The following is a 27,810-nucleotide window of genomic DNA, read 5'->3' as shown; positions in this document are numbered from 1 at the left end:
ATGCATTGTGGTTTTTTTTGCCACAGAGAAGTTATCGGTAAGAACATAGACCATGCCATTTCATTACAAAGGATATTCTGTGTGTACTGCAGAACTTATTTGGGCTGTCCAAAACAAGAAGTTCAGGCCATGTCACGTCACTTTCGCAATAAATAGTCAGAAATATTAAATAGTTAATTTCTAGAAACTTGCGATCAATTTACCTTTCACAGAAGCTCTCTGATATTGTATGAGGTAAAGCGCTTTATCTTACGGCATGCTTCGTTGGACAAGAGAGCCGGCACGGTTAGCGTATTACCCATATACGAGATAACACTTCTGGCCTGTATTTACAAAGGGAAATACTTTTATACGTTAAAGTGTTCATATGATATAAAATCATTGTTTTATTTATATTAAAGCAGTCTTACATACTTTGCTTTGTCACGCAGATTTCTGCAGTTGCTGAAACATGCAATGTGTCGGCTTCCGATATATGACACTCGCCCTTGCTACTATACACATGATTACGGATTGTGGATCTACATGCCCCACTCAGCTCCCACGTAAGTATGTTTATTTCTCAATGCAACGAAACTGGGCTCTACAGAAGCGAAACAGAAGCGTCTACTACCCAACGCGGACAGAGCTATTATTGTGTTAGCACTAACATGGACAATGAAGCCAGTTTCTATCTTTGCACCGCTGTCGCCATCGTACTGAGATTCCGTATACAGAAGTGCAGCACGGTACTATGGCGCCCTATGCCTCGAATGCTGTAGCTGAGAGAGATAACGCGTGAGGGTGAGCTGAAAAGTATGGTGGCTAGCTCCGTGCTGTCTTGCCTGTTGCTTGCTACGATCTCTCTATTTCCCCTGTCTCTCAATGTTGGGGGTGAGGCAGGTCTGCGCGCGGTAACGTTATGAAGAGCTCGCTAGGCAGCGAGCTAGGAAGGAAGGTGGCCGAGTCCGTCTCCTGTTCTACGGCCGTTACAGCGCATGGCGTGGTCGACCATGGCTACGCGAGCCCTATCTTGTAGATAATCGGCGGTGGAAGCAAAAACTAGACGAGTCTAGATGGTTGCTCGGTTCGGGCGGGCTGAGTGCTTTAGCCTTCTGTTGGAGGTGACGTAATCTACTTCTAGAAACACGTAGCGTCTCTGAAAATACATGAAGTCGGCGTAGTGATAACGAGTGTCCGCGGTCATAAAGTGAGATCTGTTCTCGCCTGCCCGCGGTCGCGTGACACTGCCATTGGTAATTTAATTACATAGCAAATGTTCACTACCTCCTATCTACCTACTATCTTCGTGTGCTTGTCCAATACTTTTTCAGTTCTATCGATGCTTCATCTTTTGGGTGATACTGCTACTTTTTTGTTAGAAATGCAGAAACAGTAAACTAATGGTAGAATGTTTCCGGAAAGTTATTAGCTTTATTTTTCAAAAATGATGCATTAGAAGGAATATATTAGGTACCGTTAGTTGTTGCATTACGTAAGCCTGACGAAAATGGGGCCCTTAACTAGAGAGCGAGAGAGAGAGGGATATGGACGCGACAAACCAGGAAAATGAACCGGTTGCCTTCAACTAGCAATTGTGTAGTGGTAGTTTAGGTGGCTGTACATATACGCCGATGCATAATGCATGTGCTGTCTCGAGCTTCAAAAACGCCGACATGCACGCAGATTGCGATCTCATATCACGCTGCCACAAGCTTCTTCAGCAGTGCTCGCAGCGGGAAGAGAGCGGCTGTCCTTTAGGAGCACTCGGTCACCACATTACCTTAACATTCAGACGCCCGAAAGCTCTAGCCCGACCGCGCGTGCGTATGAACGAGAGCGCGAAAGTTTGCGTTCGGCGACGAAATTCGCCCCGCAACAAAGTTGAGTGAGTGCATGAGTCCTTTGCGTCCGCGGAGAAAGTCCGAACACCACCAAAATGGGCGATATGGACGAGGAAAGCCATTTCAATTAAAAAGGGCTATCTGACAAGAAGATGGGGTTAATGAAGCTTCCCCTAGCGAAAGCATCGCTGCTAATTAGGTTATAAAAATTTCAGATGTCATTGCGTATGCTCGAAGGTCAAATTCTGCATCGCATTCGAAAACTACGCTATGAACACATGTACTTATCTTTATCGGGCGACCACGTTTCGCCGCCTAACAAATGTTATCGCACAGCGCGGGACGCGCCTGCATGTATCCCAAGTTTCTGGAAATTTATCGATGCTTCTATCCGCTGTCTGTTGTCGCGGAACCTTGTGTTATCTGATTTCATCACCTGACGCGAATGGTGTAGAAGTTCGTGGAAGGCACGCGGGTCCCAACGATTAGTCTGGAACATTCGACGACTGCTGTGTAAAAGCCGACGCGCTTGACCCGCTGATCAGATTTTCGACGGTCGCCGACCGTGTTCGCCGCTATCGTTGTGCTATAGGTGTAGCCGGTTTTGTGGGCACAGGTTCGCCCAATAAAAGTTAGTTTTGTCCTTCACAGTATTGCTACTGTGTTCTTCAACGTAACGAAAATCATGAAATTCGCCCCGCAACTAATTTGAGTGAGTGTATGAGTCCTTTGCATCCGCGGAGAAAGTCCGAACACCACCATAATGGGCGATATGGACGACGAAAGCCATTTCATTTAAAAAGGGCTATCTGATAAGACGATGCGGTTAATGAAGCTTCCCCTAGCGAAAGCGTCGATGCTAATTAGGTAATAAAAATTGCTGGTGTCATTGCGTATGCTCGAGGGTCAAATTCTGCATCGCATTCGAAAACTACGCTATAGACACGTTTGAGCTCTCTGCATTTTTCTTTCTCGTTTCCTTTGTATTTCTTTTTTTTCTGCATATCAATATTGATGTGCAAAACTCGAAATGCATTGTGAAGTGGACGTGGGGCCGCGAGGCACGCGGGAGTGAGAGCAGCCCTATCAAACATCTTTTCAAGGAATGAACGCTAATGAGTGACTGTCTTGATGGCTGACTAAAAGAAAAAAAAAAACACAAGAGTAACGCGTTTATTTTTAGAAAAACCTGTACGTCACACGAAAAGTGTAAAGCCTACAGAAAAATTCATTTTTGCGATGTTATTTATTCGCTATAATGTTGTGAATGTGCATGACTGGTAGCTTTATAAGCGATAAAGAACAATTCAAACCGAAGCGAAAATGAAATTGACCGCACGAATACCCAGATGCTCAGATTTATGCATAAGCATAGGGATACAAAAGGCTTCATATAAAATGCATAAGGAACCTTAAGCAGGAGGAGCAAACTGAAATTTGGGATTGGCCAGACGAGATTTGGAGGAGGGCAAACTGTAAACCTGGGCGTGGGCCAACTTGCCATTGAGGGGAGGGGAAACTTGAAATTTGTGGGTGAGCCAAGCTTAAATTTGTGGGTGGGCCCATTGAAATTTGGGGGTGAGCCAAAACGACGTTTGGGGTGGACCAAATTGATGTGTTAGAGTAGCACAACTTGAAATTTTGGAGTGTGCTCACTGAAATTTAGGGGCATGGGGACGCGTACTCGCGGAACCTTGTGGAGTTTCTGCATACTTTTTTTTAGTTCGCTTCAGTCGTGCTCCTTAACTTTGCCATGAGTCAGTATGTACTGCTCTAGAACACAACAGCGCGTGGCTACCTAATTATAGCCGTAGCCAACACGTATATGAACGGCCTGCTACTTTTTCGCCGTAGCCAAATCAGCCACTGATTAAAGTCAGTTGCGTGAAGCCATTTGGACAGCGCTGCTGTCACGCACGCGATTCGCGCTGGCACGCGCTCACTTCGCAACCTTGTTGGCCTTCTGCGGTAGAAATTTGAAACGAAAGAAGAATGACCAAGAAATTTTAGGCGAGCTCAAAAACTTTTGAATGTGTTGTTTTCCGGCACGACGCAAACTTGGACATTTGACGTTGTGCAGCTATAAAATATCTATTAATTTAGGCAGGTGATAATAGATAATCAGCTGGTAAATGATAGCAGAAAAGCTATCCCACCTGCATGACGTGACTGTTAACGAGACAGCGCTACCACAGACCCACGTTAGTAGGATAGTGTCAAATGTAAAACTTGTCAAATTCCTTGGCAATTGATTTTTTAAAAGAAAGCTCACCTCATTCGTTCACTTACAGGAGGATAGAAAGATTATATGGGCGATTCAACATTATACGAGTTTTGTAGAGATTTTCATATTGCTTCATGATAGAAAACATTATAAAGATGCAAGTAATGTTTCGAGAATTATATCAATGTATTGCAGTTGAAGCTTGCTGTATTTTAGTAAGTCTTCATTGATTACTATTAACATGAGGACATATATTGTGCAAGAAAGTTTCACCCGAGAACGAACCAATACGTGAAAAAGCACAGCAACTCACCATTGGGCAATTTTGAGAGTGCGTAGCATTCTTTGAAATCATTCCTTCAGAAGCCTAAACTTTGCCCTTGAAACCTAGGCTGCCGCGTTTTAAGAAATAAGCAACTGCAAATTGTACCACCAACCCTCAGTTTTGCTACGAATATTCTGCTTGGTAAATGAAAGAAATCTTTAGGTAGTGCTTTTTTCTCGCATAATATGTCTGCAAAGACACTCGCTTTAGTTCCAACTCTTCAGAAACTCCTCCCTGTTTTTTCCAGACGTTATTCTCTGATTGCATACGTTGTCCGCGCATTCCTTGTCCGCGTAAGCTCGCGCCAGTGTTCTAACCGCCCCTTGCTGAGGCCAAATGAAAAGGCGCTCGCTTGCCCGCGAAGATTCAATTCCCAATGTGGTTCTATACCGGTCGTCGATGCATGCACCTATGGCGTATTGGTGTAAACATCGGCTTCTATACTAGATGCAGCGTCTTCTAATCCTACAGTCGGACAGTTTCAATGTCGTATATTTAAATATTAAAACGCCAAGCGTACAAAGCTACGAAGCCATTTGATGCCAGAAGGACAAAATTTACTCAAATATGTCTATTTAAGCAACACTCTTACGCTAGCTGACAAAATATTGCGCCGGAGTTTGGTGCGCCCACAAGCCTGGTGGCGATAGGCTTAGAAAAACTTGGGCGTTCGTATCGATTCACCTATTTAAGTGTTGACGGCGATAGGGGAATATCACGACACGAAACGGAAGGGCGAACTGAGCTGAGTAGAAAAGTACCCGGGGCACTCAGCCAAAGGAGGCTACGCATTAAAAACGATTCGAGCACCCGTGCCTCGAGTAATCTTGAAATTCTGCCAATGAATAGATATAGCAACATAACTAATTGGGAAATTGTTTTTCTTCCTTCGTAAATAAAGTATTTTAGCTGGCTGTTTTACTTTCAGGTGTTGGACCACGCCTACTCCGTGCAAAAGCCTTATTCGGTGACGTAATGCGCATGTGCAAAAAAGAAGTGCTTGCATACGCGAACTGTATTCCACCCCAGAAGCTACGTCACGTACGTAAAATTTACTTACTGAATCTTGCGTAGTGGTAATACAGCTTACGGGTTTAGAAGAACTGCGCAGTGCATAAATTTGTGCGACACGCAGTTATAAAGTCACCTTGTAAAATTTACGGGCGGAATATATATATACACACACATATATATATATATATATATATATATATATATATATATATATATATATATATATATATATATAAACCGGCACATACCAACAACATTTTTACATGTACCACATTTCTAAATATTAAGTGATGTTAGTATTCTCATTTTACTGTCCACATTGGCATGCTTCTGATGACCTGTAATTTTGCGTACATGGAATAACTGCTACTAAGCCATCATTCCAATTTACCACTGTACCTAGGCAGTACAGTGAATGACCTGAGTAAAATCTTCAAATCAGGTGTCACGCTAACAGTGTTGCTTCCATCACTGCATACGTTGCACTCGCACTTTACACTAACAACAATGTGGTGTACGGAAGGCATACTGAAACTAACATTTCTCTGGTGTGCTGCGAGTTCATCTGAATTAAACTTGAGAAAGACCATATCAAAAAATGGCCAGGCTTAGCTTGGTTAAGCCAAGAATGCGTTGCATATTTGGGAGTTGGGAGGAGCGGGAGTCAGGTGGTGGCTGCGGCCGCGCGCGACCGCGCCAGTTGGGGCCCAGCTTTTCCTCCGTGACGTCACGCGCCGGCGCAGCGCCCCTAGCGGGAGGAGCGGGAGTCAGGTGGTCGCTGCGGCCGCGCGAGTTGGGGCCCAGCTTTTCCTCCGGCTGTCGTGACGTCACGTCACGTGGTTGCGCTAAAGGTCAATGGTAGCTGCCCGGCCGCGCCCAAGGGCTGAACTGAGTGATTGCAATATGCAACGCATAATATATCGCGATATAAGGTCGTCGTAGCGGCGGTTATAAGCCTCCTTCAACACTTGAAGAGCACTTTTGTTCTGAATCACTTCATATATTGAGTAACTACAAAACTAAAAAAAAACCTGAACCAGAAACTACACGGTACAAAGTACAATTTGCCTGATTGATGATCTAGAAGCGCGTGCTTCCACCATGTGCGCTCTTTAGAGCGTCCATTCGCTCAGACAGGGAATTGGGTGGTGCGTTCACGACCTCGCTGCTCGCCCGCAAGAGCTCACATTCTTGTTTTATGGCAATCCAGAGCTGGTCCGCCGTGGTGTAACTCGAACTTAAGCACCTCGAAAGCCTGACCTTCATCATTCGCCGAACATTTTCAATTATGTTTAGATCAGGGCTGCGGCTGGGCACCTGGAGCTGCATGACCACTTGGTCGTCTAGAAAGTTATGCGTAGCTCGTTCAGTGTGGATGGGGGCGCGGTCGTGCTGAAAGCAGAAGAGTCCCTCCGGGAAGGGACCATACAGCACGTAAGGCATGAGAATGTGCCCTAATGTTTCGACGTAGCCGTCAGCTGTCATACGGCTTGGAATTCTACGGATTGGTCCCAGGCCCTGGTATCTGACCGAAACCCATACGTTTACGGCTGTGCGTCCGCTGTGCGCACGTCCCAGAAGAACCGCTCGTCGCACCTAAAGAAATTCGACGTGTTGTCCGTACCTATGGGTATAAAATGGGGAATAAAAAGGACTTGCCGGTAGTGTACAGGACGCCAAACTCTCTAGCGTTGGTCCCACCCACTAGCAAAAGTTGATTCGTCAATGAAAACGACACGCCTCTACTCATCCGGTGTCCAGTCCTCGTGGTCTTGTGCGAACTGTGGTCGCTGGTGGCGATGCGACGTCTCAAGCACTGGCTTCCTTGTGGCGACCCGGCTTTGAATGCTCGGTTCATGCCGTCGTCTGCACACGCGGTCAGCAGTGACTTGCGGAGCACGCTCATGGCGTATTTCACAGGCTGTGAGGAAGCGGTCGTCGACCGAAGCAGCGGTAATGAGATCTTCTGTGGTTGTTGCCCGCTCATCGATTGCACCTGCAGCATTATCTATCCGGTCTTCATCTCTGAATGCCTGGATAATAGTGTTTACGGTGGAAACGAGCCGCTCTATTGCAGCAGCTATTTTTCGGTAGGACATATTGCGAGCTATGTAAGCTTTAGCGAGGCGCTCTTCTTTCGGTACTCTTCGAGACATCGTTAGCAGATGATTCTTAGATGCATGCTTTATATCGCCTCCGATCTAACACCGTTCCAAACTATCGTAAACTGCATTGGGTGTAGCCGCGCCTTTATTGGCATAAGCGCTGTTATGCTGTTTCTTCTTGCTAGGTGCATGAAAACGCGCTACTTCGTGATTTCTTATCGCTTCATGTTATCGTATTATCAATTGCTAGGCTGTTTGACAGAAATTGCCGCGAGATGTCACCCGCGATTTGTGCCCGTGATGAATTTCTTATACGAGCAGCGCCATTTCACTGTAATATTTCGTATTGATCCCAATCTGCGCGCAAAATATAGTACCATGCACGTCAGAGGCACTTATTCATGATGCCATCAAGAGTGCCCGGAGTAGAGTCTGCGGTTACAGTCTACATTGACCGCAGAATATCCCTAAGTGTAATCTACTATAGGCCAACCGGTGTTCTCCATCGGTTGTAGCCTTAGACTCGCTGCATCTATGTTCAGATTCTTCCTAGTTTGAATAATAATGCCGCCACGGTATCTCAATGCTTATGGTACTCACCTGCTGGCCCGGATGACGAGGCTTCGATTACGGCCACAGCGGTCGCATTTGGATAGTGGCGAAATGCCAGAGCCCCGTGTTCTGTACGATGCTATTTCACGTTAAAGAACCACAGGTGGCCTAAGTGATCAGGACTCCTTCACTGCTGCATCCGCAGCCTGAGTCACATAGGGGCATTATATCCCATAAAACCAAGCAAAGTTCGCCTAAGGAGTCAGTTTCTTATCCGACAAGATGACACCTAGCGCTTTTCGCCAATCGCTACACATTAAAAGCTTAGTTTGAATCGCATTCACGCGTCTTTCTTGCTCAGGACACACGCAGCTCTTACGCGCCGACACTGCATCTCTAGTGCAGCGTGGGCTAAACCGGAAGCGAGGCAGTAAACCGCGATAGCACTCCCATGCACAGTGTCCGAGAATATAAGAAATGAAGAACATGAACAGTTATGCCATGGATTCGCAGATTTATATAATGTCTAATCTTCACCAACACCACAAAGCTGCATTTGCTCTCCTTTTCCAATTTATCATTTCCTTAAAGCGCCAGCTATGAGGCCAAACTCGAAAGGCACGCGAGCAGTTTCCCACCATTTCGCTTTGCCGTAATAAGCAAACCGCAACGTGCTTTCTGGACGCGCGTGAGACCACAGCCACAAGCGAAACGTGGCTTTCCAAATACAAACAACGCCTGTACTGACCCCTCCGCAGACAGCTTCGCACTGTGTTTAGGCATACACTGAAAATAGAGAGAGAGAGAGAGAGAACTTCAATGAGCACCAGCAGTTCAGTCGGCTGAGCCTAGGCCTCCCACGATGGGACGTCGAGGTCTTGCCTCTTCGCCGCTTCGTAGGCCTGCTGGGCCGCCCAGAGTTGGTCGTCGAGATGGGAGCTGCGCAGGACGGCGTGTCATCTCGACGAGAGGGTCACGGGATTAAGGTCTGCGTATTGAAGTTTGCACTCGCATAGCAAGTGGGGGAGTGTTGCCGATTCAGTTTTACAGACCTTGCACGTCTGGCTCGGGTAGATGTCGGGGTATATAGTGTGATAGCGTGTGAGGGAGGGGTATGTATTCGTCTGTAACAGGCGAAGGGTGGTTCCCTGGTAAAATGACTTCACAAGGTCGTTGTATCTTGTAAGGCGGTCGCGTCCTGCGGGTGCACCTGCACCGTCTCCAGCACGGTTGACTAGTGCTCGTGCTACGGATTGTGTAACCTCGTTGAGGTTGGTGAGGTGCGGGTGGACAACGGCGGCGTGTGCTGGGATCCAGACGAGGGTGATTTGATTTTCAGGCGAATGCGGGGCTTGTCGTAAGATACGTAGTGATTGCTGAGAAGTACGACCTTTGATGTAGTTGTAGTTGTACTGAAAATAGAGAAAGTGTTTTCTACGACATCAAGTTTAAAAACAAATAAAATGAAAACAATAAAAGGTATAAACCAAGAAACTTTCAAACAAATATGATAAGTGGAAAAGTATTATCCTGAAACACCACATACACAACAATAATGTTACTCTAAGTTTAGAACTTCCGAGCCTAGGTCTTTCAATGTGAAATTTAATAAGTAGTTCTACTGATTAGGTATAGAGGAATACTGGATGATAATAATTATTTTGAAACTGAAACATTCAAATATTTATGCTTTCACAAGGGACAAAAGTAGAGAAGCTACAAACCTTATATAGAAAGTGCATTTCGAAATAAGCAGTTTTATTGTGTGTTACACAATAAAACTGGTCATGATAATTCCGGTTATGTGCGGAAGCAAGATTGGTCGCTACAAAACAGGCTTAGTGCTTCGGTGCTGTACTCTAATAAAATGACCCAAGCTAAAACAAATGTGCACGAGCTTGCGCAATAAGATTTCTCAGCCACTAGACCGGCAGATTATTTGCGCATTCACAATATGTACAAAACTTGTTACGATCGCATGCACAAAATCCGGCAAATTTCCACCAGTGCCCCCCCCCCCCCCCCCCACTGCTCTCACCAAGTGAGGGAGGAAGCGCTGTAGACTTGAGAACATGTCCCAGTTTTGTGACATTCTAACGCTTGAAGTACCTTACAAGTGAAGAGTTGCAAGTACAAGTGCATAAACTGTCTACGGCAGCGCACGAGTACTGGTATCGCACGACTTTTTTGGAATGTCTGGAATTTCTGGTACTACAAGAAATGCTGCTTCCAGAAGCTTCTGAGGCACACCGCAGCAGACTGCAGTCAAAAGCATCACAAGCTTCTGTAGGCAGTCGACACCTAGGAACATTGGCCAGCGTTGCTTCTGAAGTGATATCAAGAGCAGGAAACCGGGAAAAGGGAAATGAGAGTCTACCAGTAATGAACTAATGAACAACTTTTAGAGAGCAATGAAAATACGCAGTCCACAGGTAGACACGAAAATTTTTGCGTCTCTAATGGAACATGTGAGACAAGTAAGTCAGGACAACCGCTTCGATTGCAAAATAAGTTTATACAAGAGTGAAGGAGTATAAAGAGTAGTGTTTTTAATGTTTGCTTTTTATAGAGTGAATACGAGGGAAGGATTGAGGAAAGTATTTGCTTTGAGTCGAAGTGTAAAATGTAGGCTTCCCGCTGATCCGATACGAATAGAGGACCTGCGAATTATGCTTGAGTTACTCTACCAATTCAGCTACAGTGATGGCTGTTCTCTGTGAGCTTTCTTGAGTATACACGTCCATGTCGTACTAGACGCCGCCTAGTAGTGGTAGCTGGCACTGTTCGTGTAATAACACTGCCAGAGCCAGATATAGCAGACAAAGGTACCTTAGGAAGTTGATAGAAGAATAGCCTCTAATCTTGCTCAATTGGTTTTGGATTAGACTCCCGCCGGCGGTAAGTTATCTTTTCGTCCAATTTCATTTCCGTTCGCCTTGTAAAGTGGATAATTGAAATCAAACCACAGTCATATTTCCCCTATGCTTTAATACACTTCAATGTCTGTTGGTTCCATATTGAATTCCCTTAGTTCCTTTACTTTTCGTTCATCTTCAATAACATTGTAGTTTTATTTTCGGGCATTCTTGTTTAATAATTTCCTTAAATTCGTATATGTTTACCTAGTTGTTTGGTTATTGCTGCTGTAGAGACGTTTAATCACGTTTCGGTATCACACGTATGAACCCAGAAACAAACACAAGTACTGACGTCTGACTAAAGGTTTGTTGTCGTTAGAGATATGTTGACCTCTTGCCTGTTGCCTTACTCTTTGGACTTGTCTTGCTGCTATAAACCATTCGTTTGAGTGCAGCGCCTGTGCATGCCTTAGTTTATGCATGCTTCTACGGGTTTCTGTACATGCCAATATAAAGGTCTGCTCTATGTTTAGGGACCTCTCCCCACTTTCAATTAGAAATTTCGGTTACATGCTGCAAGCTGTAAAATAGTGCCGTCAGGGCATTCTACCACTCAAGCAGTTTTCCGATTTATTTAGTATTAGAGGACGCAGGATAAATTCAAACGTCGTTCAGCCATGTAGCCAGGCTCCAAGCCCAACTGTCAACATAGACAATATCTTCATCTGTCGTGACTGACGTCCACATGGCACATACATTGTTTGCTTCCTCCCATATTGAAGCTGAATACGCTTGCATCACGAACCCCGCGTCCTTGTTCGCAATATTTTTCTTCCTGTTGTTATGGCATGTTCCACTGTTGGTGATGCATGTTCTGCGCTAGATGTTTCGCAAAGGTATTGACCATAATCAGTCACATTGAAGGCAAAGCGTGAGTGATTTGCCCATGTCACCCTGCTTCGCTGGGAAGGATCAGTGCTCTCGAGAGGAGCCGTGAACAGCATGCGAGCCGTCCAAAGTTACTAAGCCTAAAAAAAATGTAAACAACTTCTCTTAATGTCGTGCCATGCAGTAGTTTCATGCTTTGCAGAAGCGACTGTCATAATGTGACTTAAGCACCACGCTTAAGTAACAATATTCATTGCTGAAACTCGGTGTTGGGGTCCTTCAACGAATAGCGTGTACAAGTTTGTTAGTGTGCAATGTTGAACTATGCTGTAATTTATGCGTTGTTTGAATATCCTTGCGATAGTTTATCTTACTTTATGCTGTAATTGTGCATCCCTTGTTCGCATTTGGCCAGACGAAATTTATTGTTTGTGTTTCCTCGGCTAAAGAAATACTGTTTTCATCAAGTACTGAAGCAATGTTTTGGCTCTAAAGCAGTAACAGGTGAAGGTAAAGTATGAACGCTGCTGTTGGTGCACTATTAAAAACAGTAAACGTACACATGCCTGGTATTGCTGCTTGAACTAAGCACGCTAGTGAAGTAGCCCAAGGACATGGAGCTTCTTCACAGCTGCTTCCTTCGACACAGCAGTTTGGTGCCGCTTCCAAGAGATTACGCCAGCACTGCTAGAGAAGTATACTATTTCAACATTCCTGTCATCTGCAGCCCTACCTTCAAAGTTTTCGGCACGTGTGGTACGAAGTGGAAAGTAGGCCTGCTGCGAGCCGTCGCTTGGCACGCATTGCCGCCAGTAGCCCGGCACAACATTCCCGAAACGGTGCCCCCTGGTTGTGTAATGATGCTGGTCTGCATTGAGGAAGTACAGGAAGTTGTGCGAGAGGCACGCTGCTTTCATGATAAAGTCAACGTTCTCAGGCTGCAGAGCAATGATTCAGAAGAGTATGCACCACCGGGCTGCTGTAAACCCGAAAACATTCTCCGCACACCTCCAGGAAAAAAATTGAAAATATATTCCATTTTATTCAGGCAGATGCAGTATGCGGTCTACCTTAGCACATACTGAAGCGACAGTTTTTTGTTTCGGCAAAGCTATTGCGACAAGCATGTGTCGAGCAGGAACACGACGAGCCGGTGACCTACGACGAGTCCTTTGACTGCTGCTGTTGAGTATTTCCATTTGTTTGTATGTTCCGGAACATTACGCTGAATGCATCCACCGCTTCACCGGTCTTGTGAGTACATCGATGGAAGCGGCTACATTCGTATTCTTCATTGAAAACTTTCTCCAAGTGGTCCGCGAGCGCCTTTTTGGTGGCTTCGAAGGAACGGTGAGCGTCGGCGTCCGTCATTAAAGTAGCAATAACGATCCGTGCCTGTGTAGCCATGTTGTGCAAGAGCGTGCCGATCTTGGTTTGTTCCGAAGCGGTAGTTCGAACCGCCACGAACGCAGTCTTTGAATTCGAGTAGCTATGATGGCTACTAACTGGAGATGTCAAACGGGAATGGCGGTGGAGAGCGGAGACTGACCCTGGATGTTGCCAATGTAGCTGCGGGTGGCTCTGGGCTCGACTGTGAGGCACCATAAATTGACCGTTGTTTGGAGCATGGTCGGCCAACCCTGAGATCGCCAAGGCTATCGCGTGTGCTAGATAAATCTTCCTAATGGAACTATACTTATTGGAGATATATGTAAATGGTTGAACGGAATGCACATTTGGAAAGCTTGTCTCATTTGTGTTCTGCAGTTATGTAGCCCTTTATTTACTGTATATAGTTCTTGACACGACTCTGATAGAAGCTAAGCTACTGCCTTTATCGAATAGATTCTGTTGGATATCGTCGCGCTTATTGCAGCGCATAATATTGGTGCTTTTCTTGCAGGTTGTACGTATCGTGTGCGAAATATACAACTGCTGTAGGCCTTTGGGTGAAGACAGCAACTTCAAACCGGTATGTAGCTTGGTTTCAGACTCAAACTATTATACACATTGCCACGTAGTAGTGACGGCTAATAATATAGCGGCAAATCTGTGAATGCGAAAGCTAACATTTATTGCACAACCTCGTGCCGACCAAAGCAATTTACACTCAAGGCATAGCGATAACGGCGAACACATTTAGGAGTCGTCGAAATCTGACCTGCGGGGCAAGCGCGTCGGCTTTTATGCATGACTAACAAAAGCTTCCAGAAAAATCGCTGGTGCGCGCGTGTCTTCGAGAAAGTTCTACATAATTGGCGTCGCGCATACAACCCATCAGAGTACTCAAGTTTCAGGAACAACAGCTAGTGGATAGAACCGGCGATAACACTCGAAAAGCTTCCGATATATGCAGGCGCGTCCTGCGCTGAGTGATTTCTTAGACAGCGAAAGGCGGTCACCCAATAAAGAGAAACACGTGTCAACTCCAACCCCTCTCTTATAATGCATCGTCTCGATGCTACAAACACAACAGGACAGCTAAATATAAAGTACACTTACTAAATAGAAGTAACAAAACAACAAAGAAACAGAAGGAACCTCAATTACGTAGTGTCCCAAAATCCATTAGCGCTGGTAGGACGGCTTCAGTCGCTCAACATAGACTATTTCAGTGCCGCAGCTGTGATCACCAAATGACGTGTGGCAGGAACTCATAGTCGAGTGCGCCAACGGGTCCTGCAATCTGGTAGGGTCCAAAATAGCCACGTAATAGCTTCTCACCAAGTTCTCGTCAGCGTATTCGGGTCGAAACCCAAACACAGTCGCCATGCTCATATTCCACGTTTCGTCATCAAAGATTGTAGTGCCGCCTACCGGTCCCCTCTGCTGTATTTTGACGCACGGGCGGGCGAACTGTCAAGCTTCTTTGGCGTGCTGGAGATAGGCGGCGATGTAGAAATTCTCTTGGTCGGAGACGTGCGGCAACACGGCGTCGACAGTCGTCGTCTGGTTCCTTCCTTAAACCCGTTTGAAGGGCGTGATCTGCGTTGTTTCTCGCATTGCCGTATTGCAAGCAAAAGTGACAAACGCGAGCATGGCACGCCACCTCTTGTATTCGACGTCGACGTACATCGATAACATGTAGGCCAGTGCCTTGTGCAGTCCTTTCGTTAGGTCATTCATCTGCAGCTGGTAGGCAGTGGTCCTCCGGTGACTTGTATGGCTATACTGCAGGATGACTTAAATTAGCTCAGCTCTAAAATTTGTTCCTCTGTCAGAAATAAGAGCCCATTTAATGGCACGGCATTCCTTTTCGGTCGTAGAATTGCCTTCCGCTTTCGACAGCAACCGGCTAGTGTAAGTTATAACCCGTTCAACTCCATCTTTCCTAAGACTAGCACGGCACCGAGGCCTAGGATACTGGAGTCAGTGTGGATTTCGGAATCAGCATCCTCGTTGAATTGTCCAAGTATACCTGTGTCAACAGCATGCGTCTTTGGAGTTCTTGAAATGCATCGGCCTGCGGTGTTTGCTGCGTCAACGCGACCTCCCAATTAGTTAGCTGTGGCAGTGGCTCAGCGATGCGTGAAACGTCCTTCACAAACCGCCTGTAGAAGGTACCATAGGCACACATACCAAGGAATCTACGCAATGCCTTCTTGTTAGTGGGCTGCTTGAACTTTGCGATGATAGCTGTTTTTTGCAGGCCAGGGTGAACTCCAGCTTTGCTGACGACGTACACTAGGAACAGAAGTCCATCGCATGCAAGTGACACTTTCCGGCTTCAGAGGGAGCTTCTCGAGTGATGATGGCCTCTAGTACTGTCGCAAGCCGCCTAAGGTTTGCCAAGACAGGTCTGCCACTTCAATCCTATTAACACTCTGCGCCATTATTACGCGCCAGTACGTTGCAAGCGCAGAGAAAAGTCCGAATAGCATGCATTTTATCTCAGAGGGCGCCTTGCCGGATGAAGGCGGTCATATCGTGATCGCTCTTGTTGACTTCTATTTGCCAGTAGCCGGTCTTAATATCTATTGGCGTAAAGTTTTTAGTGCTGCAGAGTCCATCTAATACACCATCGATTCGTCGGAGGGTCTATACGTCCTTCTTCGTGATCTTGTTCAGTCGGCTATAACTGACGCAGAAACGTCGGGCTCCGTCCTTTTTCCTCACCAAGACTACAGGAGATGCCCAACGGCTTTGCGACGCTACATTATGTCGTGCGGCTTTTTGTCGACTTGTTGCCTTATAGCTTCATGTTCTTGCGTCGAAACTTGGTAAGGGTTTTGGCGGGGTGGTCGAGCGTAGTCTTCGGTTATTATTCGATGCTCTGCAACTTGTTTTTCTTGAATACTGGATGAAACCGAAAACCAGTCTTTTTATCATAGGAGAAGACTTATGAGTTGTTGATTATTCAAGGGGATACTTGGATTTAGGTTGAAGTCGGGTTCTTGAACTATGGTCGTCGGGGTACAAGCGTCAGGATTCGAGAGGAATACTGGCTTTGCAATGCTGGCTTCCACAATTTCCTCGATGTGTGCGATCGTCCTGCCCTTGTTGATCTGCTTGAACTCCTGGCTGAAGTTTCTCAGCATCAGTTTCACTTTTCTTTCGTGAAGTCGAACGATCCCTCTTGCGAGGCTAATTTTGCGGTCGCACAGTAGACGCTGTTCGTCTGCGGTCGCACAGTAGACCTTCTTCGTTTGCGGGTGCTTTCCGTCGGCACACCATTGCTGCCAACGGAAATGCCAATGCTGGAGCGAAGCGGGAGGCTGGTTTGCTCCTCAAGTACAGTCAAGGTATGGTGACTACGAGCGTTCTGCGGGCTGTACCACTTCATCTTAAGTTAGCGTTATCGATTTCTACTTCAGGTTGATTATCGCACCCTGGTGGTTCAGAAATTCTTTGCCGAGAATGACGCCTCGTGAACAGTGTTTGAGAATAACGAACGTGGCTTGGTAGGTCGGGTCATGAACAGTAATTCTTGCCGTGCAGATTCCGGTCAGTGTTATCAGGTGCCCTCCAGCAGTCGTGATTTGACGGCGTTGTCATGCAGTCTTAAAATTATGGGGTTTTACGTGCTAAAACTACTTTCTGATTATGAGGCACGCCGTAGTGGAGCACTCCGGAAATTTTGACCACCTGGGGTTCTTTAACGTACACCGTACATGCGTCATCGGCCCTCGAGCAAGCCGCCTGTTCTTTGTGGTCAACATCATCACCGGCACTAGCCTCCTCGTCGCCACCGCAGCCGATCTGTCTATCGTTCGCGCCACGGCCGCCGATCGCCAACGCTGCAAGTCCACAACCACGCTCCATCCAGTGAACAACACTGTCATCGCGCAGTATGGACTACGGTAAATAACAAAAGACATCGGACTCTGGCACTCACATAGATTAGTGTTCGTGATTACCGAAGTCAGCTTTGAAATACTGCGAGCAAACTTGCTGTGTCATTTCAAACGAGATGTGAGTATTCGCGATCGGCGCCTTAAGGATAACGTCACATCCCTCGATGTACTTCGCCTGCAGTACAACCTCACCTCACCTGGCATCCATACGCTTCGGACAGTCTCAACTCACGACAAGATACTTGCTGAGTATCCGAAAATCACGAACTCCAAAACGATGCGCTGCCAGTGAAGCCCAAGGCGACGCATCATATCACCTCCACCGACACAGCTGTCACCGGCTCACTACGGAGGCTCGCTGGACGGAGATTGAAACTCTCTCGCCGCGAGTTAGAACACATGCTTCAGCTCGTCGTTATTTGTCCTTCGGCCAGCAACTTGTCTTCACCTCTCCATCTGGCTTTTCAAAGCACGACAGTGGCGACTGGTGGCCTTGTGGTGATTATGAAGCTTTCAATGCTCTCACTAATCCGAATCAATGACCCCTTCTCGACATACATGGCTTCGACGCCTGTCTTGCAGGAACCAAAATATTGTCACGTGGTAGTGACGGTGAAGAAAGAAGCAGTACGGTGGAATACAAAACTAGCTTTTATTGGGCGAACCTGTGCCCACAAAACAGGCTACACTTATAGCACAACGAAAGCGGCGAACACAGTCGGTGATCGTCGAAAATCTGATCTGCGGGTCAAGCGGGTCGGCTTTTATAGAGCAGTCGTCGAATGTTCAAGACTAATCGTTCGGACCCGCGTGCCTTCCACAAAGTTCTACACCATTCGCGTCAGGTGATGAAATCAGATAACATAAGTCTCGGCGACAACAGACAGCGGATAGAAGCATCGATAACTTTCCAGAAACTTCGGATACATGCAGGCGCGTCCCATGCTGTGCGATTACATTTGTTAGGCGGCGAAACGTGGTAATCCGGCTGGCCTTGTCGGCGGTGTCTTGCGTCGCTGACAGTCTCGGCATGTTCTGACATAACAGGTGACGTCGGCGGTCAGGCGCGGCCAATAATACTTTTCTTGTATCCTCGATAGTGTCCGGGAAAATCCGAGGTGTCCAGCGGTCGGATCGTCATGTAGGGCGTGCAATACTTCTGGACGAAGTCCTGACGGGACAACAAGAAGGTAATTGGCGCGGACTGGTGAGAAGTTCTTCACGAGTAGACTGTCTTGAAGCGTGAAGGAAGATAATCCGCGCTTAAATGCCCTGGGAACAACGTCGGTGTGCCCTTCCAAATAATCGACGAGGCCTTTAAGTTCCGGGTCCGCTCGTTGTTGTTCGGCGAAGTCTTCCGCGCTTATTATTCCAAGGAAGGCGTAGTCATCCTCGTCATCTTGCGGCGGCGGGTCAATGGGGGCGCGTGATAGGCAATCGGCGTCTGAGTGTTTTCGTCCGGACTTGTATGTTACAGTGATGTCGTATTCTTGTAGTCTCAGGCTCCACCGTGCCAGCCGTCCTGAGGGATCCTTTAAATTCGCTAGCCAACACAAGGCGTGATGGTCGCTGACGACTTTGAATGGCCTGCCATATAGGTAAGGGCGAAATTTCGCTGTAGCCCAAACGATGGCGAGGCATTCCTTTTCGGTTGTAGAATAATTGCCTTCCGCTTTTGACAACGACCGGCTAGCGTAAGCTATCACGTGTTCATGTCCATCTTTTCTCGGGACCAGGACGGCGCCGAGGCCTAGGCTACTGGCGTCAGTGTGGATTTCGGTATCGGCGTGCTCGTCGAAGTGCGCAAGTACGGGCGGCGACTGCATGCGTCGTTTGAGTTCTTGAAATGCGTCGGCCTGCGGCGTTTCCCACCTGAACTCGACGTCACATTTAGTTAGCTGCGTCAGCGGCTCAGCGATGCGTGAAAAGTTCTTGACAAATCGCCTGTAGTAGGCACACATGCCAAGAAATCTACGCACTGCCTTCTTGTCGATGGGCTGTGGGAACTTTGCTATGGCAGCTGTCTTCTGCGGGTCGGGGCGGACTCCAGATTTGCTGATGACGTGGCCTAAAAATAGAAGCTCCTCGTAAGCGAAGCGGCACTTTTCCGGCTTCAGAGTAAGTCCTGATGACCTGATGGCCTCTAGTACTGTTGCCAGCCGCCTAAGGTGAACGTCGAAATTTCCGGCGAAGACGACGACGTCATCCAAGTATACGAGACAGGTCTGCCACTTCAATTCTGCTAAAACCGTGTCCATCACGCGCTGGAACGTTGCAGGCGCCGAGCACAGTCCGAATGGCATAACCTTGAACTCGTAGAGGCCGTCTGGGGTGATGAAGGCGGTCTTTTCGCGATCTCTTTCGTCGACTTCTATTTGCCAATAGCCAGACTTGAGGTCCATGGACGAGAAGTATTTAGCGTTGCAGAGCCGATCCAATGCGTCGTCTATCCGTGGGAGGGGGTATACGTCCTTCTTCGTGATCTTGTTCAGACGACGATAATCGACGCAGAAACGTAGGGTTCCGTCCTTTTTCTTTACCAGAACAACAGGGGATGCCCACGGGCTTTTCGACGGCTGGATGATGTCGTCGCGCAACATTTCGTCGACTTGTTCTCTTATAGCTTCACGTTCTCGCGCCGAAACACGGTAAGGGCTCTGACGGAGTGGTCGAGCGCATTCCTCGGTGATTATGCGATGCTTGGCGACTGGTGTTTGTCGAATCCTCGATGACGTCGAAAAGCAGCCTTTGTATCGTCGGAGCAGACTTCTGAGCTGCTGTTGCTTAATCATAGGGAGATTTGGATTAATGCCGTAGTCTGGTTCGGGAACCATGGTCGTCGGGGTAGATGCGGCGGAATCCGAGAGGACAAACGCATTACTTGTTTCCAGAATTTCCTCGATGTACGCGATCGTCGTGCCCTTGTTGATGTGCTTGAACTCCTGGCTGAAGTTTGTCAGCAACACTTCAGTTTTCCCTCCATGCAGTCCAGCGATCCCTCTTGCTACGCAAATTTCACGGTCTAGCAGTAGACGTTGGTCGCCTTCGATGACGCCTTCTACGTCAGCGGGTGTTTCGGTGCTGACCGAAATAACAATGCTGCAGCGAGGCGGGATGCTCACTTGATCTTCGAGCACACTCAAGGCGTGATGGCTACGAGGGCTCTCCGGTGGCATTGCTTTATCTTCCGACAGCGTTACTGACTTCGACTTCAGGTTGATGATTGCGCCGTGTTGGTCCAGGAAGTCCATACCGAGAATGACGTCTCGTGAACACTGTTGGAGGATAACGAAGGTGGCAGGGTAAGTCCGGTCATGAATGGTTATTCTTGCCGTGCAGATCCCAGTCGGCGTGATGAGGTGTCCTCCAGCGGTGCGAATCTGAGGGCCTTCCCATGCGGTCTTAACTTTCTTCAACTGGGCGGCGATGTGTCCACTCATTACGGAGTAATCGGCCCCTGTGTCGACTAAGGCAGTGACTGCGTGGCCGTCGAGAAGCACGTCGAGGTCGGTTGTTCTTTGTCTGGCATTGCAGTTAGGTCTTGGCGTTGGATCACGGCTGCGTCGTGTTGAACTGAAGTTGGAACGTCGCGTCGTCAAGTCGTCTTTCGTCGGTGTAGTTTTGGCTTCCAGACTTCGTCGGGACGGCGGCGTGTCGTTATGTCGTCGAGATGGTCTCTTCGTCGTCTTCGTCGGCGGCGGAGGATCTTCGTCAGTTCGACGAACAGCAACCGCACCTCCATCGGTTGCTGCTTTTAGTTTTCCGGGTATGGGCTCGCAGAGCGGCCCCGGACTGGGCCAGTGTATGGACGGCGCTGCGGCGACAGGTAGCGGCCTGGTGACGGCGAACGGGACGGTCGTCGAGAGTTCCACTGAGTGCCGGCTAGGTAATCGGCAATGTCACGTGGGCGCTCCCCAAGCTGTGGACGCGGCGCGTTGACGGCGAACCCTCTCAGTCCCATGTCGCGGTATGGGCATCGGCGGTACACATGGCCGGCTTCTCCGCAGTTATAGCAGAGCGGGCGGTGGTCGGGGGCTCGCCAAATGTCCGTCTTCCTCGCATAGGTGCGCTGGGCGACGGGTGGGCGTGCTGGCGGCGGCGGCGGCGGACGACGGAATTGCGGTGTTGCAGGACCTTGGCGCGGTCTCGCAGGGGGGCCTTGACGGCGGGCGACGACGGCGGCGTAGGTCATTGCTTCCGGCTGCGGTGGTTCTGGTTGCACCTCAGGAACTCTAAGGGATCGGTGCACCTCTTCTTTCACGATGTCGGCGATAGAGGCCACTTGAGGCTGCGACGAAGGCAAGACCTTGCGCAGTTCTTCGCGCACAATGGCCCTGATGGTCTCGCGCAGATCGTCCGTGGCCAGTGATTGAATTCCTGCGTAGTGGGTAGAGCTTGTGCGGCGGTTGAATTGCCGGTTCCGCATTTCGAGTGTCTTCTCAATGCCGGTGGCCTCGCGAAGGAACTCTGCTACGGTCGTCGGTGGGCTTCGTACCATTGCGCCGAAAAGTTCTTCCTTCACACCACGCATGAGTAGGCGTACTTTCTTTTCCTCCGCCATATCCGGGTCGGCGTGGCGGAACAGACGGCTCATTTCTTCCGTAAAGATCGCAACATTCTCATTTGGTAGCTGCACTCGGGCGTCCAGCATAGCTTCGGCCCTTTCCTTGCGCACGACGCTTGTAAAGGTGCGCAGGAAGCCGGTACGGAACAGGTCCCATGTTGTCATTGTCGACTCCCTGCTCTCGAACCACGTTCTGGCGGCGTCTTCTAGGGCGAAGTATACATGCCGCAACTTGTCGTCGGAGTCCCAGTTGTTGAAAGTCGCGATTCGCTCGTACGTCTCCAGCCAGGATCCCGGGTCTTCAGTTGCTGCTCCATGGAAGGTTGGTGGGTCCCGAGGTTGCTGTAGGATAACGGGGGACACTGGGGCAGCCATTTGGTTTGTCTTGACCACGGCGATCTTCTTTGTCGTTTCAGGCAGAAGTCCGTGCTCTGGGGGCAGTCTTTGCAGTCTGCGGCTAGCACGCTGGTCTTGGGCGATGTCGGTTTTGTCCTCGGGCTTCGGGCTTGGATCGCGGCTTTGCGGGGGCGTTCGGTACATGAACGCACAAGCACCTCCACCAGATGTCACGTGGTAGTGACGGTGAAGAAAGAAGCAGTACGGTGGAATACAAAACTAGCTTTTATTGGGCGAACCTGTGCCCACAAAACAGGCTACACTTATAGCACAACGAAAGCGGCGAACACAGTCGGCGATCGTCGAAAATCTGATCTGCGGGTCAAGCGGGTCGGCTTTTATAGAGCAGTCGTCGAATGTTCCAGACTAATCGTTCGGACCCGCGTGCCTTCCACAAAGTTCTACACCATTCGCGTCAGGTGATGAAATCAGATAACATAAGTCTCGGCGACAACAGACAGCGGATAGAAGCATCGATAACTTTCCAGAAACTTCGGATACATGCAGGCGCGTCCCATGCTGTGCGATTACATTTGTTAGGCGGCGAAACGTGGTTGCCCGATAAAGATAAGTACACGTGTCAATATGCAGCAAGATCGATATGATGAGCGCGTGCAACCAAACTCCTGCCGATGCTAGCGACACTCGGAAGAGAACAATCGCTGCTCCATTTGGCCAATTTTGTTTGTTCGTATGGCCCACAGCTTGCACCATGGTGATGGTAGCAACGTTTCTTGAAAATCCTGTATATTTGTGGCCTGGGCTGACGCCGCCCCCGCCGAAGTCCGGACATCCTGTCTCTTCTCTGTCTCACGGGCTTGCTCAATGGCCCATAGTTGATCTTGGAGGTTCGAGCTGCGCAGCGCGGCCATCCACCGTTCCGCAGTTTCACGCAGCTTTTCTGTATTGTCTTTGCCTGTAACCTCAAATTAGCAGAGAATGTGAATAAGAGATACGTGAGCCTGGCCGCATAGGTTGCAGTTATCGTCTGAATAGATGCCTGGATATATCCTCCTGCGGCGAACGGGATTTTGGAAGGTATCGGTGTGTAAGTGCCTCCAGTCTACCGTTTGAACCCTGTCTGTCGAGTTTGTGGTTATGGCGTGTATACACGCCTGGATTTCTGATAAAATTTTGTAATGTCACAGTACCTGGTTATTCTATCCCTCTCTGTCCATGCCTCCATTGGATTTCCATCCCCGAGAGATGCTCCTTTTACGCGGGCGTGGAATGTGAGAACTCGCGCTAGGCGGTGGGCCTCCTCATTGACGTTGAGTACGAGGGTGCGGAGGGATGTGTGAGCCGATAACTAGCTAATATGTCGTTCGTCCGTCTCTTCGGAGATGATATAGTTCGCGTTGGCTTTGAGGGTACCCTCGGCCCTCGGCGAAATTCTACCTTGTGCACAGTTTCTGACCGTCGTCTACGAGTCACTAAGTACGTACCTGCAACCAAGATTAACGATGGCTAGGGCTTCTTCCACTTCGTCCGTTACCGCTACCGGCTTTGGCACGTATCCTACACCATCTGACCAATTGAATGTCGGTATTGAAGACTGCCACTGCGAAGGCTCGTTGTTCCTCGCATTCTGCCGCGTCTAGGAACAGCCCTTCTTTGTCTCTACCGAAGGCAGGTTACCCACCTGGAGCATTTCTCTGATCGAACTTGGGAGGAATTTGTTGCCGTGCTGCTTATGATAGGTCATACCGAGTTTTTCCAAGAGGCCCCTACCCGTTCGTGCCAGGTTAGTCTCTCGAAATGTGAGATTTCCTCTACCTCTATTAACTCTTCGAGCGTGCTGTGGATGCCAAGCGGTAACCGAAATTCTGTCCTAGTGCTATCTGAAAGGCGCAGTGCAATTTTGTGTTTTCTCCTAATGGGGGTGTTCAGTGTGGCCTTTTCGGCCGTGTACCAGTTGTGGTAAGCCGCCACGTAGCTGATGCAACTAATGACGAAGGAGCATGAGAGTCAGGTGCCGCTGGTCTCCCTCAGACCCTGATATCTGTGATTCTTCTGATGAGCCTCATTGTGTTCCTATCCTAGTCTTCAAGTTCCTGACCGTTTCTCTGTTGGTGACATTAGATTCTATGATGAGTCTGAGCACATTAATCCCCTTTACCCTGGGTATTTCTTCGCCATCTTTGATACTTACGCAAATTAGTTTCATACTTAGCATGCTGGGTGTAACCCCTGGAGGTCTTCGCCTAATTATCGGGAGGTAAAGGAGAATTTTACATTTTTCTGGCGAACAGATGAGACCAAATACCACGAGGTACTCTTTTACCACCTGGAGTGTCGTCTGTAGCCGCTGCTTGGTTTCTCAGTCGCTTCCCTCGCATACCTAAATCCTAATCTCGTTTGCGTATACGGTGTAATGCGCTCGCCCAAGGCGCTGAGGCGCTCGGAGAGGCCGATCGTAATGAGATTAAAGAGCTTCGGCGAGAAGACAGCGCCTTCCACAGTACCGATGCTGTCCAGCTTCCTGTCTTCGGATGCGAGTTTGCCAAGTATTCAGGAGAATTTCCTCTTTGTGAGGAAATACTCAACGTAGCTGTGTGCTCAGTTTCTAAGACTGAGTGCGGCAATCCTGCTTAGTATGGCTATGTGAGCCGCGTTGTCGAAGGCTTTCTTCAGGTCTAATCCTAGAATGGCCCTGGTTCCCTCGTCTTGTTGTCGCGTATCTCATGCTTGATTTGCAACGTTGCATCCTGCGTGTAGAGATGAGCTCGAAACCCTAGCATGGTATCCAGATACGGATCGACGTTGTCCAAGTGTGCGTTAATCCTACAGAGGAAGGCGTGCTCCATCCACTTGCTGACGCACGACGTAAGAGATATCGATCGAAGGTTGCCGATATCTGGGTGTTTCCCTGGTTTGGGGATGAGCACCATTCTTGCTCTTTTCGACTGGTCGGGGATGGATTCTCGGGTCCAGCAATCGTTAATGTACTTGTTCAGTTCAGAGATGGTCTGGTGGTCCCCGGTAAAAAGGGTCTTTTTCTTTATGCCGTCAGGCCTAGGGGCCGACTTGCTGTTGAGATTTAGCAGAGTGGCCCAGATTTCCGCCTCGTCAAAGACTGTCCGTAGAGGAGTCGGGTTTTCTCGTGTATTCCCCGTGTCGAATAGCCGGGTTCTGCGGGATGTATCTGTCGCAGACTTTGGAGCAAGGTTTGGGTACGGGCTAGTTGGTATTCCACTGTTTCAAACATCACTTACAGCGCATACATAGACAAGGGGCCAAAAGAACGACGAAGACAAGCGTCGTTAGCGATGCCCGATGAACTAGAAATATACTGCAGCAATGTTTGGGTGCGGACTAGTTGGTATTCCATTGTTTCAAACATCACTTGCAGCGAATACGTAGACAAGAAACCAAAAGAACGACGAAGACAAGCGCTGTCTTCGTCGTTCTTTTGGTCCCTTGTCTATATATGCACTGTAAGTGATGTTTGAAACAGCAGAGTTTGGAAGAGATTTCTTCCGCGTCGTTGGCGTGTGTGTGTTTTCTTGCGCATGGTATCCCCATGCATTGCCTTGGTTTTGGTCGGGTCGAGCAGGTGTCGGAGCAGGCGCCACGTGTGACCGGTGTCAATGTGTCCGTCCATCGCGTTACAGATATCCCATTGCTGTTTACTAAGAGTTCTGCAGTGTTCTATTTTTCATTGAGTAACGCTATGCATTTCTTCAATTTCTATTCTGTATCTTTCTGCCACCTGGCCTGTAATGATCCTTTGGCCTCCCACATGTTCACTAGGCTGCTATCGATCTCCTCGATGGGAAGTTCTGGCCTCACGGTCTTCGTTACTTTTTCACGAAAGCCATCACTTTTTTGGTCCATTGTTGGATGTCTGTGATGGGCGCGTGTGTCATTACGGCTCGATCCTTACGGAACAGGTCTAAGCCCACCCATTTGAACGTTTTGTTGGGTTCAATCTCTAAATTCTCCTATTATTCCGTTTCGAGAGTTCTGTAGTCGCTACCAAGGTCTTCGCACGTGTTTTTCCAACTGGCTCATCTAGTGTTCTTGACGAAGGAAGGGCGTAGCGTCTCTTGTAAACCCGGTTCCCTTCCTGCGGGGGGGGAGGGGCGTGCTGACATCGGTGGCGAAAATCAGGCCTGCCTCCTGTATGCCCTGTCATAAAGCCTTGCCTTTTGCTCTGGTGTAAGCGTACCGGCACGCTACGTGCGGACGTTAAAATATCCCACGGTAAGTAGGAGGTGGGAGCCAGCAATGTCAGTGGTCCTCCTCAAAAGGATTAGGAAGCACTATACAATGTGCATGGTGAAGCTCTAGAGATTCAGAATAAACGTGCTGGATTGGCTATTGCTTTCGGGCATGATTTCTATGAATACCTGTTCGATCTGCGCTACTTTAATGTCGTGACAAACGACCACTAAGCCCTTCGTCACCAAAATAGGTACCGCTTGGTTCCCCCCGGACTGGCGACTTGGCAACCGGATTGTTTTGAAATTCGTGTCTTTCTTGTAACATTATTACGTCGGGTTTCAATTTGCTTGTTAGGCATTGATGCAGGACCACTTTTTATCGCGGCGTAGCTCCTGCAATATTACTGCAAATCTTCAGTGGGCCTCTTTTTCAGTGATTGCCTATTTTGGTCTGGTGGTGAGGTGGCGTTCTGAATGACACCAGATACTGCTACGGTGTTTGTAGGGGCATTGTGGAATTGATTAGATGCGACCCCAGTGGTGGGGACCACTGCGATGCCAACTGGCTGCAGTTTCGCTACCCTAAGACTTAGGTTAGCCCTCCTGTGTGAAAGTTCATCAGTCACTTACCGACCTGCTGCGTCGCAATTCGGAAAAAGAAAGAAAAGTAGACACCTGCCTTGCACTGGTCCTCGGAGCACGAACACCCCTTCCAGGAAGCCAAAACACGGTTGGCGGCTGCAGTGTTGCTGATACATGTGTAGCCCGCCGTGCCAAGTCGTCTCCATGACACGTCTATCACGGCAGTGCGTGGTGCTCTGCAGCAGCGCAATGGTACTGACTGGTGGCTTCTGGGCTTCTTCTGAAAGCGCATCAAGCCTCCAGAAGGTCGCTGCAGCATCATCGGGAGGAACATGTAGGCCTTCTATTATGCTTTCAAGTATTTCTGCTTTTTTTTTCTTGAAGGCTGTAGGTTTTACATTCTGACCAGCCAGAAGCCATTACCTTCGATATCAAGAACCTTTCCTCGTACTCAGAACATGAGCTTCGACAACTTTCCTCTATCTCGTAATTTTCTACGGACATCCGCCATATCACTGGGACCGAAAATTAGGCAGCTGATGCACTGCCGCGGAACGGCGCTGTGCCTGCTGGTACTGTAGATTTCCAAGCTCTAGCCTCCACCCACTAAAACGACCCCCAGCTGCTTCTCGCTGCGCTTGTCACTCCAGCCTGCTCAGGTGCCGCTACTCTACACAACAACATTGATTATGTGCAACATATCGCAGGCAGCTCCTTGCCTGTTCGTGCTCCATCAGTTTCAACTGCCAGTATTCGATTCCGTTCAGGGGCTAAGCCATCCCGGCTTCAGAGAAACACCGAGGCTTATCGCAGACCACTTCATCTTGCCAGGCATCAACAAAGACGTTCGAAGCTTAGCAAAAAGCTGCCAAGCATGTAAAGTCGTGAAAGTGACCCGGCACGTTCGTTCAGCGGTGCAGCACTTTCGACCACCAGACATCCGTTTCGATCAAGTGCATTTAGACTTGGTGTGGCCTCTTCCGCCCAGCCAAGGTTTCAGGCACCATCTCGCGTGTGTG

At 48.5% G+C, this 27,810-nt stretch overlaps 1 long non-coding RNA gene across 2 annotated transcripts in view; it reads left to right on the top strand.

Moving 5' to 3' along the window:
• Positions 1 to 436: 436 nt before the first annotated feature.
• Positions 437 to 27,810, top strand: part of LOC129388366 (uncharacterized) — a 60,426-nt gene continuing 33,052 nt past the window's right edge. The window contains exons 1-3 of one of the 2 annotated variants that reach the window (XR_011890406.1): positions 437 to 545; positions 5,301 to 5,413; positions 13,693 to 13,761. This is a non-coding gene — a long non-coding RNA (uncharacterized lncRNA). Of the gene's footprint in view, positions 546 to 5,300; positions 5,414 to 13,692; positions 13,762 to 18,089; positions 18,274 to 27,810 lie in introns of those variants that run through there. The other variant, XR_008615323.2, reaches the window with a different exon arrangement.

This window comes from Dermacentor andersoni, chromosome 10 (assembly GCF_023375885.2).
Source record: "Dermacentor andersoni chromosome 10, qqDerAnde1_hic_scaffold, whole genome shotgun sequence".
In the NCBI taxonomy this organism is placed as follows: Eukaryota; Metazoa; Arthropoda; class Arachnida; order Ixodida; family Ixodidae; genus Dermacentor; species Dermacentor andersoni.
The sequence above is the reverse complement of the archived record's forward strand: the minus strand, read 5'-3'. Positions and strand labels throughout refer to the sequence as shown.